Below are 15839 nucleotides of genomic sequence, written 5' to 3'. Positions count from 1 at the left end.
ATTCTGGGGATGCAAGGCTGGTACAATATCCACAAATCAATAAACATGATACATCACATAAACAAACTGAGAGACAAAAATCACATAATCATATCAATCGTTGCAAAAAACCATTTGACAAAATCCAACACCCTTTCTTGATAAAATCTCTCAGTAAAGTGAGAATAGAAGGATCATACCTCAACATAATGAGAGCTCTATATGACAAATCTACAGCCAACATCATACTCAATGAGCAAAAACTAAAACCATTTCCCCTAAGAACAGGAACAAGACAGGGATGCCCACTTTCATCACTCCTGTTTGACATAGTACCAAAAGGGCTAGCCATAGAGATCAGACAACAAGAAGAAATAAAAGGCATCCAAATTGGAAAAGAAGTAAAACTGTCATTATTCACAGATGACATGATATTGTATATGGAAAACCCAAAGACTCCATAAAAAAACTAGACTTAATAAATTAATTCAGCCCTAGCTGGTTTAGCTCAGTGGATAGAACGTCAGCCTGCAAACTGAAAGGTCTCAGGTTTGAATCCAGTCAAAGGCACATCCCTGGGTTGCGGGCTCATTCCCCAGTATGGAGCATGCAGGAGGCAGCCGATTAATGATTGTCATCATTGATGATTCTGTCTCTCTCTCCCTCTCCCTTCCACTCTGAAATCAATAAAAATATATTTAAATAAATAAATAAGTAAATGAATTTGGCAATGAAGCAGGATGCAAACTTAACACCCAGAAATCTATGGCTTTTTTATACACCTATAATGAACTCACAGAAAGAGAAACAAAAAACAAACAAACAAACCAAACAAAAAAAAACAAACAAACAATCGCACTTACCATTGCAACAAAAAATAATTAAGATACCTAGGAATAAACTTAAATAAGGAGGTAAAAGACCTGTACTCGGAAAACTACAGGACATTGAAAAAATTGTTAGAGGGAAACATAAACAAATGGAGGAATATACGGTGTTTGTGGATTGGTAGAATCAACATCATTAAAATGTCCATACTCACCCTAGCTGGTTTTGCTCAGTGGATAGAGCATTGGCCTGCAGACTAAAGAGTCCTGGGTTCAATTCCTGTCAAGGGCACATGCCTGGGCTGGGGCTCTCCATCCCCAGTGGGAGACTTGCAGGAGGCAGCCGATCAATGATTCCCTCTCATCATTGATGTTTCTATCTCTCCCTCCCTCTCCCTCTCCCTTCCTCCCTGAAATCAATTTAAAAAATGTCCATAACACCCAAAGCAATCTATAGATTCAATGCCATTACTATTATGATACCAACGGCATATTTCACAGACCTAGAACAAACTCTCCAAAAATTCATTTGGAATAGAAAAAGACCCTGAATAACCTCAGCAATCCTGTGAAACAAGAACAAAGTTGGAAGGATCACAATACCAGATATGAAGCTATATTACAAAGCCACTGTTCTCAAAACTGCCTGGTACTCACAAGAACAGACATATAGACCAATGGAACAGAACAGAGAACCCAGAAATTGACCCAAGTCATTATGCTCAATTAGTATTTGACAAAGGAGGCAAGAACATACAATGGAGTCAAGACAGTCTCTTCAATAAATGGTGTTGGGAAAATTGGACAAATACATGCAAAAAAAATGAAACTAGATCACCAACTTACACCATACACAAAAATAAACTCAAAATGGATAAAGGACTTAAACGTAAGACAGGAAACCATAAAAATCCATAGGCAGCAAAATAGCAGACATATGTCGTAGCAATATCTTTACCAATACAGTTCCTAGGGCAATGGAAACTAAGGATAAAATAAACAAATGGGACTATATAAAAATAAAAAGCTTCTGCACAGCAAAAGAAACCATCAACAAAATAACAAGAGAACTCACTGTATTGCAGGATATTTGCTAATGTTATATCTAATAAGGGCCTAATCTCAAAAATTTACAGGGATCTCATACAACTTAACAAAAGAAAATAAACAATTGAATCAAAAAATTGGTAAAGGACTTAAATAGACACATTTTGAAAGTGGATATATGGAGGCCCAAGAGACATATGAAAACATGCTCAAAGTCACTAATCATCTGAGAGTTGTAAATCAAAGGACAATGAGGTACCATTCACACCTGTCAGAGTGGCTATCATCAACAAATCAACAAATGACAAGTGCTGGCAAGGATGCAGAGAAAAGGGAACCCTCTTGCACTGCTTGTGGGAATGCAGACTGGTGCAGCCACTGTGGAAAACAGTATGGAGTTTCCTCAAAAAACTAAAAATGGAACTCCCATTTGACCCAGTAATCCCACTTGTAGGAATATATCCCACAGAATCAGAAACACCAGTCAGAAATGACATATGAACTACTATGTTCATAGCAGCACAATTTACCATAGTTAAGATTTGGAAACAGCCTAAGTGCCCATCAGCAGATGAGTGGATTAAAATACTGTGGTACATCTGGAATACTATGCTGCTGTAAAAAAGAAGGAACACTTACCATTCACAATAGCAGGGATGGACCTGGAGAGCATTATGCTAAGCGAAATAAGCCAGTCAGAGAAAAATAAATATCACATGATCTCACTCATTTGTGGAACATAATGAGCAAAAATAGATCCAGAGACACAGAAGCATCCAGCAGACTATCAGACCTCAGAGGGAAGCCAGAGGAGGGGTATGGGGGTAAGAGATCAACCAAAGGACTTGTATGTATGCATATAAGCAAAAACAATGGACACAGACAGTAGAGGAATGAGAGCATGTACTGGGGGATAGTAGTTCCTGGAGAGAGGTCAATGGGGGAAAAAGGATGCATAGGTAATACTTTAAACGATAAATAATTTCAATTAAAAAAATAATATGTAGGAAATACTACTATTTATATGATAGTTTGGCATCCAGAGTTCACTCAAAGCAAAGTGCTGGCTATTATAGAGATAACTATAACAGGCTATTAAAATGTCTTTATGCTCATCTGCCAGGCAGTGGGGAATGAAGATACTTGCAAACTGAGTTTATGGCAGGTTATCATTTTTTCACATCTCATAGCCTGAAAGCAGCATGTCATATACATGATATAATGAAAATCCTGGCTTACTGTCTCCACTGTCAGGATTTTCAACAAAAGCAACTTAACTCCTGCCTGCAGATTCAGCCTATTTTGAAACTGTAGGGAAAACCTCTTTCTGAGATGTGTTAAGTATAAGAACCGTACTTACAGATGCAAAGTTCTGAGATTCTGTATCAAGTCAGAAATACTGCCATTCACATTGACCTGCCTCCTACTTTAAGTAACAGGACAGTGCCTTTATCCCTTGCCATTATTTATTATACCATTATAGTATTAGAACATTCAACTTGTGAAGAAATCAAGAGAGTCAGACAAAGTGGAGGAAATACATGTTCCAGAGACAAGTTTTTTCCTGCATCATATTTTTTCATCTAATCTCAATGCCAGAACATGCATTATTATACTTAGAGAGTGTGCTTTTATGTATCAGATTTTCATATCAGAGAATAAACTAGCTATTAGAAGGCCTATGTTCTAATTATGGCTCATCACATATTAACTGAGTGACATTTCATTCTTCTCAACTCAGTATTCACGTCTAGCTAATGAGGACAATCATAAGGTCATTGTAAAAATTAAATGAAAATGTGTCTTTAAAGCACTTATCATCATTACTGTCACCTATTAAGCTCAACAAATCCTATTGTGGGCCCTAACTGGTTTGGCTCAGTGAATAGAGCATAGGCGTGAACTGAAGGGTCCCAGGTTCGATTCTGGTCAAGGGCATGTACCTTGGTTGCAGGCACATCCCCAGTAGGGGGTGTGCAGGAGGCAACTGATTGATCTTTCTCTCTCATCAATGTTTCTAACTCTCTATACCTCTCCCTTCCTCTCTGTAAAAAATCAATAAAATATATATTTTTATAAACAAACAAATAAATCCTATTTTGGGAGAAGAAGGGGGAGAAGGGGGAGAAAATGATGGAGGAAAATAGGAGGAAGAGAAATAGAAGTAGAAAGAAGTGGCAATCATGATTTTGGTGATGGTGGAATGGTGGTTAAGAACATGGGATTTGGCCACAATGCTCATGCAACCTCAAGCAGTTTAGTTAATTTCTTTAAACTTGCCTTAGTTTTGTAATGTATAAACTGTAAAATCTGATTTTAATTGTTTCTCTGCATACTTACAGGACTGTTGTCAAAATTAAATGAGATAATAGATGTGAAAGCACTTTGATACTTACTAAATAGAAGCCTAAAAGATTATTGCTACAAAAAGCAGGTGGTAAAGACTTTCTTAGGCAAATAAGATAAATACACCTGACAAAAATCTTCTTCTTAACCTCTTCCATTGCATTTATTAGCACCTGAATTGAGCTTAGAGAAGAGGCCAGGTAGGATCTAACCACTCCTTTGAAGGTTTTTATATGGACAAAGAAACAGAGTATTTTATTTGAAGTTGACATGTATATAGAACATGTTGCAGAAAAGAAATGGTCCTTGTTGTATTAAATGAACACTGATACCTGTATGCATCAATGCTCTTTTCCAAAACTATTTGAATTTTTTAGAGAATGATACACTTTGGATGAATGTATGAAACTAGATCAAATGCTCTAAGAAGCAATTCAATTAAATCAAATTGCTTTCTTTTAAAAATATTTTTATTGCTCTCTTTTGAAATATTTCTATTGATTTCAGAGAGGAAGGGAGAGGGAGAGATAGAAACATCGCTGATGAGAAAGAATCATTGACCAGCTGTTTCCTGCATGCCCCACACTAGGGATTGAGCCCACAACCCAGGCATATTCCCTGACCTGGAATTGAACCATAACCTCCTAGTTCATAGATCAACACTCAACCAGTGAGCCATGCCGTCCTATATTTTTAAATTGTCTGACCTTTCTATCCTTAAAATACAAGGGGAGGGGGGAGTTTATGACCTCTTTGACTCTGTCTCTAAGCACATTTTTTTTTTTTGTAAAGCATAAGGGAAACTTTGCTTTCCATGTCTAAACCACCTATGTTCTAATATCCTACTTTTAGATGACCTGCCTTAGTTCCTGGAAACTCATAATTCTGGCATTTCATATAATTGTGATCTCACAATTCCACCCATGCTCCTTGGTCAGCCAATGATACACTGTGAGCTAGTTAGGTAGATAGATAAATAAGTAGGTTGATAAAAGGACTTTTATATAGTTCTAAGTAAGAGGGGAAGGCTATAGGAAATCAACTTGTCTAGAATCATATTGCTATCATTTTTTAACTTGTGATAAACTAAATAGCATTGAATGTTTTATGAAAAGACACTTTAATGTATAGTAATTTTTCTATTATAAAACAAATACTTTTGGTCTTTACACATTTGAAAGTTAGTTGATGCTATAGCCATGAATTTTTACAACAGTATTTACTTGTCAATATTCAGTAGAGCAGAAATCAATGAGTTATAGAAAAGGCAGAAATTATGAAGTTCTAGTAATCTTACAGACATCATAGCATTTTAGAATTCCACCTCTCTATTTTTTAAATTTATGTTTATTGTTGAAAGTATTACAGAGGTCCCCCTTTTAGCCCCATTAGCCCCCTCCTCCTGCCCCCTCTCCAGGCTTTCACTATTGAAGTCTACCTCTCTTGATCTCAATTTGCTTATCAGAGGGTGTCAGATAAAATATATAACTCCGAGTTTAATTTTCATTTTTAATAAACAAACATTTTAATATAAGTATATGCCAAATATTGCACAGAATATATCTATGCTATATTTTTTTCTTTTTACTTTCTTTTTTTTTCCAATTTCTTTATTGATTAAGGTGTCACATATTTGTCCTCATCCCCCCATTCCCATCCCACACCCCTCCCCACGGATGCCCCAACCCCCTGTTGAACTTAACCATTGGCTAGGCTCATATGCATGCACACAAGTCCTTTGGTTGATCTCTCCCCCTCCCCCTACCCTCCCCTATCCTCCCTCTGAGGCCCGATAGTCCGATCGATGCCTCCTTGTTTCTGGTTCTGTTCTTGTTCATCAGTCTGTTGTTCATCATTTCCCCTAGATGAGCAAGATCATGTGTCACTAGAGATATACTTATAAGAACTGAATGTGAGACGAGCAATAATAGTTATGCTGATAGGCAAATGAATCAGTCTGTAGTGAGTTTCTTTCTGAACCAACAGTTCTTTTGAGACCCAATATCAATGTCCACCAGTTCCTTATGTGTACATGTCGGCACTGACCCCTCAGCTCTGGATGGTGGACAAATGGTGGTAATGCAGATCCGACTCCCTCTGGTTTGGTCTCGGCCGGACCCAGGGGCACGGCTTCACCCAGACTCAGGGGCACGTGGCCTCACCCGGACCCAGGGGGCGCGTGGCCTCACCTGGACCCAGGTGTGCGCGGCCTCACCCAGACCCGGGACCCAGCCTCAACCGGATCCAGGGGCACACGGCCTCACCCGGTCCCGGGATCCAGCTTCACCCGGACCCAGGGGCGTGAGGCCTCACCCAGACCCAGGGGTGCGTGGCCTCACCCGGACCCAGGTGTGCACGGCCTCACCCGGATCCAGGGGCACACAGCCGCACCCGGACCCAGGATCCAGCTTCACCCAGACCCAGGGGCGCATGGCCTCACCCGGACCAGGGGTGCGTGGCCTCTCCCGGACCCAGGACCCAGCCTTACACAGACCCAGGAGCGTGAGGCCTCACCTAGACCCAGGGGCATGTGACCACACCTGAGCCCAGGGGCATGCAGCCTCGCCCAGACCTGGGACCCAGGCTCTCCCGGACCCAGGGGTGTATGGCCTCACCCGGACCCGGGATCCAGCTTCACCCAGACCCAGGGGCGCATGGCCTCACCTGGACCAGGGGCGCATGGCCACACCCGGACCCAGGGGCGCGTGGCCTCTCCCGGACCCGGGACCCAGCCTTACACAGACCCAGGGGCGTGAGGCCTCACCTAGACCCAGGGGCGTGTGACCACACCTGAGCCCAGGGGCGCAGCCTTGCCCGGACCTGGGACCTAGCCTCTCCCGGACCCAGGGGCTTGAGGCCTCACTTAGACCCAGGGGCGTGTGACCACACCTGAGCCCAGGGGCGTGCAGCCTCGCCCAGACCTGGGACCCAGGCTCTCCCGGACCCAGGGGCGTATGGCCTCACCCGGACCCAGGATCCAGCTTCACCTGGACCCAGGGGCGCGTGGCCTCACCCGGACCCAGGGGCGTGTGGCCTACCCGGACCCAGGGGCACGTGGCCTCACCCGGACCCAGGGGCATGTGGCCTCACCCGGACCCTGGATACAGCTTCACCTGGACCCAGGGGTGCATGGCCTCACCCGGACCCAGGGGTGCGAGGCCTCTCCCAGACCCAGGGTCCCGTGGCCTCACCCGAGCCCAGGGGCGCATGGCCCCACCCAGACCCAGGATCCAGCCTCACCTGGACCTAGGGGCGCATAGCCTCACCCGGACCCAGGGGGGCGGCCCCACCCAGACCCAGTTCCCAGCCTCACCTGGACCCAGGGGCGCACGGCCTCACCTGGACCCGGGTCCCAGCGGGGTTTCATCTTCTTGATCCCAATTCCTATTGGTCAATTCCCTCTCAGCGATTCCTTCGGCCATTTTATCAGAGCTCCAGGGCGGCTGTTGCAGAACTCATTGGGCGACGGGCTCAGCGAAGCTCCGGTGTGCCTGGTGCGTGGTGGCGGGCTGGTCCGGGGTCGCTGCGTTGGCCCTTGGGTCTGCAGCGGTGGCCGGTCACCGAGCTTGCACACCTGGCCACTTCCGGGGCGTTGAGATTCTTGAAGGACTCGGAGGTCAGCAAGCGCGGAGTCTCCCACCCCATGTCTCCAGGGGCTCATCTGTCTGTGCTCAGCAGCGAGTGGAGCCATCCCCTCAGCCGGAGACCGCCGGGGGAACTGCGCCAAGCACGTTCCAGGCCGCCATTGTGTCGCCTGAGCCGTAGTTCTTAAAGTGTGATCTTTGGGTCACCGGCATCAGCATCATCCCATGTACCCCTCTCTTTTATTCTAGTTGTAGAGCATCTGCTCAGCCAGCCCTCCGGTGGTTCTGGATGGTGTCTGCTCTGCTCTCCCGTTGTAGTCTCAAAATTGTTGTGGTAGGCAACAATCAGGCTTCCGCCCTATGCCTCCATCTTGGTCCTCCTTTGTATAGTTAAGTCTTAATTGTTGTTGGTGTCACTGGGAGGAATTGTCCTCCAGGCCAATTGGCCGTGAGGACCCTCTGTGTCTATAAAGGAAGAATTGCTGTGCAGGAGACACGTTTATGGGCCGGGTCTTGTTGCAGCAAGGCTTTGGCGCTCACTGAGTCTGCCTCTTGAATGTGTCCCTTATGCGAGTGGTTGAAATCTGGTGTCATCTCACACCGACCACTAGATGCCCTCGTTTCTGGGTCTCCAATGGAGTGTAGGTCAGCTAATGCCTGAGACCACTCAGCAGGAATTACCGCAAAAACTGCAGTTTCCTCCTACTGTCTGAGCGGCCCTGGAGCAGTCCGACTAGATCCGGCCCTGGAGCAATCCGACCAGAACTGCAGTTCATCTGGTCAAGCTGCCACAGGGCAGGCCACCCACATGCAAAAGCCGCTGCTTGGAGCCCAGGTGGGCCTGCAAAATGTGCGGGGCGGGTCCCAGGGCGGGGCGGGTCTCAGGGTGGGGCAGGGTCTCAGGGCACCACCAGGCCATGGCGTGGCGAATTGCAATGGCTGTAAGTCTGCTTTTTCTGCTTTCCACGTTTATAAGCCCCCTCGTTCCGCACTCCAGTGCAGCAAACACTGATTGCTGGGTGCACCTCCCCAAGGAAGTTACTCCCACTCTCTGACACAAAGGCCGAATTTCCAGCCTCTCCCCGCAGGCGTCTGGGTCTCCCTCGCGTCCCCAGAAGCTGGATTTCAGGGTGATGGGGAGCTAATCTCCCCTAGGGTTGGAAAAAAAAGCTGCACAACCTTTCCCCCGCCACCAGCCCGACCCATGCGCCTCCGCACCTTATCCCCTCCGAGTTTGCTCTTTCCTCTTCCCTCTTAGCTGTAAATCCACCATTCAGCCAGCTCTCCTGTGGTTCTGGGTGGCAGAGGCTCTGTCCTCCAGTTGTATTTTTGAAATTGCTGTGCGCAGCGCAGTTCATTTGTTTAACTTTGCTGTCTCCTTGGTTCTCCTCTCTCAAAATGGCTAAAGGACTTGAATGTAAGACAGGAAATCCTAGAAATCCTCCAAGTCGGTGTCGGTGGCCTCCGGGGCCCCGAGGATCTCACTGGGCAGCTCGGCCAGGTCGGTGACGCGGATGGGCCCGTCCTGCAGAAAGATGGTCTCTTCCTTCACCGAGAGCCACTGCGTCGAGTCCACAGCCGCCACCACAGCAGCTGCTGTGGCCGCCGATGAGCCCATGGCCCCGGCTGAGGTGCTGACTGAGAGGAGCAGCCGCTCAGCCTGGGGAGACGTGAGCAGGAGTCGCCACGCTCACCAGTCCATCTTTTAGTTGTATTTCCGAAACTGCCATGCGAGGCAACAGATCAGCTCTTCAACTCCGCCGCCATCTTGGCTCCTCTCCTTTTAATCTCTATGCTATATTTTTAAAAAGTTTTTGTTTACTTGAAATTCAAATTTAACTGGGAGTCCTATATTTTTATTTGATAAATCTAGCAGACACTGTGGTAAAATGGTAAGTGCAGAAAGAGTTGACATAGGTAATTTCTAAGGGCTCTTCTAGTTGGAATCATCCACATTTCAGTTGCAGGACCAGCCTGGCAAGGTATATGCATATGTAGAACACATATTAGTATATGTATGTAAAGCAGTAGTTCTTAAACTTCACTCTCCCCTCTACCCTATGAAGTTCTGATTCACTATTTCTGGGTGAGGCCACAAAATATACACCTTTAACACCCAATCCAGGTAACTCTGATGCAAGTATTCTAGGACCATACTTGGAAAACACTGTGAATTGTAGATGGCTTTTTAATCCACTCATCTACTGATGGACACTTGGTCTGCTTCTAAATTGTGGCTCTTGTAAATAACTCTGCAATGAACATAGGGGTGCATCTATTCTTTTGAATTAGTGTTTCGGGGTTCTTCGGATATATTCCCAGAAGTGGAATCTCTGAGTCATAAGGCAGTTTCATTTTTAATTTTTTGAGGTAACTCCATACTGCTTTCCACAGTGGCTGCACCAATCTGTATTCCCACCAACAATGCATGAGGGTTACCTTCCCTCCACATCCTTGCCAACACTTGTTTGTGTATTTATTAATTACAGCCATTCTGACAGGTATAGGATACTACTCAGCCATAAAGATAAAGGAAATCTTACCCTTTGTCACAGCATGGATGAACCTGCAGAACATTATACTAAGTAAAATAAGCCAGAGAAAGACAAGTACCTTATGATTTCACTCATATGTGGAATCTAATGAAAAAAATTAACTAACAAGCAAAATAGAGACAGGCTCATAGATAGAGAGCAGGCTGACAGCTGTAAGAGAAGTGGGGTTTGGGTGGGGTAGTGTGGAGAGATTGAGCAAAAAAAGAAAAAAAAGAGAGAGAAAACTCATGGACGCGAACAACAGTGTGGTTTTCTGGTAGTTAAGTGGGGTAGAGGGAAGAGGAGAAGGGTATAAGGGGGAAATGGTGATGAACAGAGACTTGACTTGGGGTGGTGAACACACAATGCAGTGTACAGATGATGTTTTGTAATAAAAATAAATTTTAAAAAGAAAGAAAAACACAGTGACTTTCTTCTGCAAATGCAAAAATTATGACTGCCTGGATGACAGAATATCCCTACCCCTCATTCATTTATGACCATACTATATATTGAACACTACTGTTCAAACCACACAAAAGACCCGTTCTGGAATACTCTGCTAACACTTCTTTGACTAACACATATTTAATGCTAAATTGGTCATGAAATTGGTTTCCATTAATTTTTGTGAAAGTGAGGAACTTTCAACTTAATCGTATTCAGCTATGAATAAAAGCATTCTAGGAATAATAAAATGCCATTTTGTGATATGACTTGTTGAATATTGGACATGGCAATAATATAATTAACTGGAATGGGGAAGAAGCTGCATGATGCAGTGTACTGAAAAGGGAAAGGTAATTATTTTAATCCTATTCAATCTATTTGCCTGCAACTCTAAAAGGTCAGAAAATACTATATAAAACCCCTGAACAAAGCTCTTCTTCAGTGAAGATTCAATATTCTACAATAGTCTCTCCCCCAAACTTAATATTTTAATATTTCTTCATTAGAGTGTGTCTAAGTTAACATTTAACACCCTCACCAGAAGTTATTACTGTAGGCAGAGGTAGTTCAACTTGAGTTTTTCATTAGATCAAAAATTGGTCTAATTTGTTCATTAGACCAAAAATTGACTGCTTTTGGTTGACCTCATCATGAATGGTTGTAACCCTTAAGTGTGAAAATATCACATAATGACACATCAATACATTCAGAGATAGCTAGCAAGAAAAAAATACACACCTCAATTTTAAGTTGAGTACATGTTTTTATAAGGAATTATCTCACTATAACAAATATATTTAATTCTTTACTCTGTGTTAACTTTAAGATGACTGGATTTCCATCCTGTCAGAAGGAACTAAGAAGAAATTATTACAAGATGGTTTGGCGGTATGTCTTGGGTAGCTTTTGCTTTTACCATGTGAGAATGAAAGCAGGGAATTTAACATTATAGAAGTCTGATTCTGAAGCCACCATCCTTTGGTTTAAATCCAAAACCTGCCACCTATTAGCTCTATGATCCTGGAAACATATATAGCTTCTCTTTGCCTCAATTTCTACCTCTCTAAAATGGCACTAGAACCTTTCTCATTTTTCATTCTGAGGAGTAAATAAGGTAATGTGGAAAATGTCCTTAGATTAGTGCCTGGTTCATGGTAAGTATATTAGTGGAAGTTCAAGGGGGGTTGTTATGCTTCTGGTTTATGGACTTTCCAAACATTCTCCTGGCTGGTGGCAATCCTCACCTACCATTTTGTTCAGAGTTTATTTGTGGGGGATCAAATAATCTCTGTTACAGCATGTTGATTCTTACCAGTAAAGTACCAAGTATGTGTGATGAAAATACAAAGTAGTCAGATTACTTTCACTCACTGATTATGTAATGAGTTTCCTGACCTTGCCAGTACACTGTGAGTGTGTTAAAGATAATTAAGAAGTACATGAGCTCACAATGCTGCAGTTGGCTCAGTTCTGGAAATAGAACCATTTCCTTCCTAGTGTCACTTAAGTCTGCACGCTCTTTTTGGAGCTCCAAACCTTTGAGACAATTTGTTCCTCAAGGCCAAACCTGTGTATTCACCTTCTGTTTGTGTCTTTATTTTTAAGATTTTCCGACTTTCATCATTACCTATAGTCCTAGAAAATCTGGCTTCTGTTTCAGTGTAGTTTTTTGTTTGTTTGTTTTTACAAAAATATGGAATGCTTCACGAATTTGTGTGTCATCCTTGTGCAGGGGCCATGCTAATCTTCTCTGTATCTTCCGATTTTGTAGTATATGTGCTGCTGAAGTGAGCACCAGTGTAGTTTTGAATTTTAAGTTCAAATATATTCTCACACAACCCCTTTCTGCCCCTCCATCAATTCTGATTCAAACAGTGTGACTTTCACTCTGAGAGAAACACTATCAGGCCTTTCTCATGGTTCTGTGTACATATCCAACCCCCACCCTCAGGCAGTATGAAAGTTTCCTGAACTGTTCTATTCATAATTATGTCCCTAAGACTAATGACAATACATGGCACAGAATAGGAAGTAAATATTTACTGAATGAATGAAGTAACTAGTTTATCTCCACCAACACATATATTTCCTGTCTTTTTCTTCTTTGTTGCCTAACTTGGTGCTTAATTTAATTTAATTTAATTATTTTAATGAACTCATTACCACCCAATCTTTTTAAAATATATTTTATTGATATTTTTTTTAACAGAGAGGAAGGGAGATGGATAGAGAGTTAGAAACATCGATGAGAGAGAAACATCGATCATCTGCCTCCTGCACACCTCCTACTGGGTATGTGCCTGCAACCAAGGTAAGCGCCCTTGACTGGAATCGAACCTGGGACCTTTCAGTCCACAGGCTGATGCTCTATCCACTGAGCCAAATCAGTTAGGCATTACCACCCAATCTTGCCACTAATACATAATTGCTCAACATTTTATTCAATTCCTCTTTTTACTACTAAGTGTTATTAGCAAAACTGTTCATGCTCAGAGGTCCTATTTTTACCCAAGAAGAACCCATCCATATCTCCAAAGTTTGATTTACCATGTAGGCAATTAATATGATAAAGAAACAATCAATGTACTACATTTTATTCCAGGCCAACCCCTCTATTTCTAACCAGGTTCAAATCCATCATGACCCTTAGGGAAATTATATTTATTATAGAAGGCAGCCCCATGATAAACAATTCCTACCTATGACTTGAGTTCATATTTGCCTATCAATCCATAATGCAAAAAACAGTATCACAAAAAAAACACATTATCACCTATGACTTGAGTCTATATTTGCCTATCAGTTCATAATGCAAAAAATAATATCAGATTAATACAGTAGTCCCTCCTTATTTATTAGAGATCCATTCCAAGATCCACAGTGAATACCTGAAACAATAATATATGTAGAATAGTACCAAAAGCCTACATATATTATTTTTCCTATATATACATAACTGTGATGAAGCTTAATTTATGAATTGGGCATAGTAAGATATTAATAACAATAGCTAAAAATAAAATAGAACAATTTCAACAATATATTATAACAAAAGTTATATAAATATGGTCTCTCCCTCTGATAACTGAGATGACTACTAATTGGCAGAGAGTTCACAATATGAAATGCTGGACAAAGAGATGGTTCACATCCCAGGTGGGACAGAGCAAGATTTTTTAATGCTACTTAGAATAGCATGCAATTTAAAGCTTATGAATTATTTCTAGAGTTTCCAATTTAATACTTTTAGACTGGAGATAATTGAAAACCTGAAAAGCAAAACCTGAGATAAGGAGGGACTATTATACTTAATGATCAATATCTCAGGCAATGATGGAAAATACCAATACAATTATATACCGGATATACAAAAGCAAATTTAGGAAACACTGGGTGACATTTTATAAGAAAGTAACTTGAACCTGCAGAGTTGTTAGGTGTTTCACATGGCAGGATGGTTGAGAACCTCAGTTTGTATCTTGGGGAATGAGAGCAACTAATAAATGCCACAGAATCAGACAAAAGATTCATTTCATCAAATATTGAATTTCTGAACTCTCATGGGAGATGACCTTCAATGCATAGGCACAATCCCAACTTGGTCTGCCACAATACTTTGCAGGGACTTCTGGAAAGATACTCAACTTAGATGGAAGGCATGGCATGGGGGAGAAATTTCCATTTACTGCTCATCAAACAGAGTTCACTAGATTTACTTAGACATCTAACATTTCCATATGGGTTACATATAATGCCAAATCTTTTTTTTTTTCTTTCAAAAAGTTCTTGCTTTTTTAATAATCTAGATACTTTAAAATATCTCCTATAACTTTGTTGAAGCATTACAGTCCTTTTTTAGAAAGTGAAAATTGCTATTCTCAAACAGAAACAAATTTTACATCAAAGAGCTTGAATTCAACGCAGAGGGAGAAAAAGCCAAATATGTAAAGCATTCTAGCTGCTGACACTGATATTGGCAAAGGCTGTTTCTAAACATGCAACATAAAGAGATATGAGGTGGTTTATAAATAATTGCAGAAGTTTCACACCTTTATTGTAATCGTCAGAACATCCAAATTACAGCGTTTCTTTGCCAGAGTGACATGAAGACCAAACTCAAAGTCCTCTTAATTTTATAGAGAAAGGCAGACCCTATCCATGATACTGTACACCTAGATGTTTAGAGAAATCTAGATAATTGACTGCAGTTTTCATTTTTCATCCAGATGCTTAGCAACATGGAACCAAAACTCAGATCATTGATACTTTTTGTAACCTCTTCCAAAGGGCAGACAAAATGATTCTCAAACTATTTTGTGATAAAGAGAAAGAATGAGATTTTACCAGTTTAATACAATTACAATGATAGCACATTATTAAGTAAGAAGCTACCTGGATACCTAGAGCCTAGAGCCTAGGCAAACTCTTAGAGATGCAGCTAAGATCCTCTTATTGTGATCTGTAATCACTGTTGGCTACCTCTTTGTCAGCAAATATTATTCCAAATAGAAGGCTACATTTTGATAAAAAGATGATTAGAAAAATGAAAGAGGTCTTAAAAATGACACTTGAAAAATTGCCTAAATTCTCACTAAAGAAGCAAAATAGAAGGAAGCTGTGCTGTTTGGCAGCAAAATCTGACTTGGCAATTAAAAAAAAGAAGAAACACCAGACTCTGCAGCAGTGTTGACTCAGTAGGCAGTAAGATTCTCAACCATTCAATTTCAACATTCCCTGTGCCTAACCCTACTGATTTTGTGCCTATGTATAAATGAATACATAGGAGGAGAGAGAGGGAAGGGAGAAGATACGAGAGAAGAGATAAGGTGAGAGAGACAGAATTTTCATTCAAACAAAAGGACCTTATTTTCAGTATGGCTGAGAAAACCAGTTTAGATATTTTCATGTAGCTCAGACTTTTGTTAAGGCTGTCTGCTTGTGGTTAGGTCTATTTGATGGATATGTCTGGCTTCCAAGCCCACCCTGACAGTGTTGATATAGAGAAGATCCACCCTTCTCCAAATATGGATTGACTAGCCAGCCTTTTATAGCAAGTTGATGGCAATATCCAG

General features: G+C 41.9%; 1 non-coding gene across 1 annotated transcript; it reads right to left on the bottom strand.

The window, feature by feature from the left end:
- Positions 1–12454: 12454 nt before the first annotated feature.
- On the bottom strand, positions 12455–12562 carry LOC114228152 (U6 spliceosomal RNA). The gene has a single exon (XR_003614252.2). It is a non-coding gene; the product is annotated as a U6 spliceosomal RNA (small nuclear RNA).
- Between the last annotated feature and the right edge of the window lie 3277 nt (positions 12563–15839).

This window comes from Eptesicus fuscus, chromosome 1 (assembly GCF_027574615.1).
Source record: "Eptesicus fuscus isolate TK198812 chromosome 1, DD_ASM_mEF_20220401, whole genome shotgun sequence".
In the NCBI taxonomy this organism is placed as follows: Eukaryota; Metazoa; Chordata; class Mammalia; order Chiroptera; family Vespertilionidae; genus Eptesicus; species Eptesicus fuscus.
Note: the sequence above shows the minus strand (reverse complement) of the source record. Positions and strands in the feature narration are given on the sequence as shown.